Source organism: Hemicordylus capensis, chromosome 2, assembly GCF_027244095.1.
Source record: "Hemicordylus capensis ecotype Gifberg chromosome 2, rHemCap1.1.pri, whole genome shotgun sequence".
In the NCBI taxonomy this organism is placed as follows: Eukaryota; Metazoa; Chordata; class Lepidosauria; order Squamata; family Cordylidae; genus Hemicordylus; species Hemicordylus capensis.
The window spans coordinates 309,348,928-309,350,705 of NC_069658.1; the positions used below are offsets into that span (position 1 = coordinate 309,348,928).

Genomic DNA, 1,778 nt, shown 5'->3' on the forward strand with positions numbered 1-1,778 from the left:
ACTGATGCTTCCAAATTCTGGTTCAAGGGAGAGGGGGCAGATACTAGTCCCCTCACAAGCCTGAACAACTCCGCTGGATGTGAACTCGCAGAGGCAATATGGGCAGAAAAGAACTGCTTCTTTGCCACACGTATCGCCTGAGCATAGATCTTTAAATGTGCACCATGTTGTAATCTGTCGGATTCGAGTTGAGTTTTTCTCCACTTGCGCTCCAGTCGCCTACCTTGCCACTTCAGCCCCCATAGATCTTCTGTATACCAAGGGGCCAATTTTGAAGCGGGTTGGAGGGGACGCTTAGGAGCAATCATTTACAAAATGGTACAAATCATAAAAACATACATACAATGTTATCATAAGGTATTCTATGATAGCTTCTCTTCCACAGAGTGGCATGTAGCTTGATAAATAAAACCAAACCAAACACAAACTCCCGGTCTCTCTTTGTTTTAAGAAAATTTTTCCAGTCGCACTTTTGCACAGTTCATACCACTCCTACAAGACGTTTCATGGGTATGTAGATTAAACAAAGAAAGCAGATGTGCAATGAGCTGATATGTCTTGTCCAGTTTGACTGGTGTACAACTTGATTCAACAGGACCTGAAACAAGGAAGCAAATTCATAAGACACAAAGAGTTTCCAAAATCTCCTTTTCTCCCTCTCAGTTCTTCTTGCTGGGGCCAGAACCTCCAGAAGATTCTAAGGACCCTCTTATTAAACTTTTACAATAAGTTTTTACAAGTTGCTACACAAACACATATAACAATTACAATATACATTTAACAACTTCTTTTAGCAATACTGAACTACAGCAACATCAACTTTCCAACCAACCCTGCTTACTCTCAGAGTCTGACTAAGACTATCCTACATACAACCATTTGCCCCTCTCCTTTTTACCGGCAAGAGGGAAGCAAGTCATAAAATACAAAGGGTTTCTAAAATCTCCTTTTCTTCCTTTCAGTTCTTCTTGCTGGGGCTGGAACCTCCAGAAGATTCTAAGGACCCTCTGCGCATGCTCTATTACCAATTAAGAAAGGGGAGGGGAGATCACAACACTCTTTAGTTGCCAATTTCAGGGATCCTCGTTAATCCACACCATAAACTAACAATAATACTGGTAATTATAGTGAAGGTTAGAGAGGCACCTAGAAAACCAATGGTGAAAAGTATTCCAGCCTAAGTGGAGCACTGCCTCTGGTTGAATATGAAATTATTTTTTAGAATTAGTATAGGGAGAAAGCTTAGACAAAATTATTTGCCACCAAATGTACCCTACTAGAGAGAGCACACAAACATAAGGCAACAAATGCATGTGGGGGGAATCAAGACATACAGAATAAGAGTGTCGTTTGGAAGGAAGGATCAATGCACCAGTTCCCGAGCAGTGCCTTAGCTGACTTGACACAAAAGGGTCGGTTGCTTGTAGTACTAGGTGAACAGCTGCGGATTAAATATTTCCCCTCCTCCTGCGTACAACTATTCCATCCCTGCCTAGCTGGGATATACGTTTCTTGTTGAGTAAGCACACCCAGAATCCACTTTTCAATATGCATTGGCAGATGGCATGCCAGACATGCTGGAATTTGGGCTCTCTAGTCTTTCTCCGGTGTCTCTTGTGGCAATGAGCCAAGTGACTGCTGTCAAGATAGAAAGGGGGTCCCTTCTCCTTTCCATTTAGTGCAAATTTCCTGGTGTTCATTAAAACTGTCTGTCCAGATTTTAGATTAATATAATTTAATTCCTTGGCCTCTGCTTTTCCAGTTTTTGTTAAATGCAC

General features: G+C 41.7%; 1 long non-coding RNA gene across 1 annotated transcript; it reads right to left on the reverse strand.

Moving 5' to 3' along the window:
- Positions 1-428: 428 nt before the first annotated feature.
- On the reverse strand, positions 429-978 carry LOC128346828 (uncharacterized). The gene is made up of 2 exons (XR_008317231.1): positions 899-978; positions 429-598 (listed from the first exon to the last, which is right to left on the reverse strand). It is a non-coding gene; the product is annotated as an uncharacterized LOC128346828 (long non-coding RNA).
- Between the last annotated feature and the right edge of the window lie 800 nt (positions 979-1,778).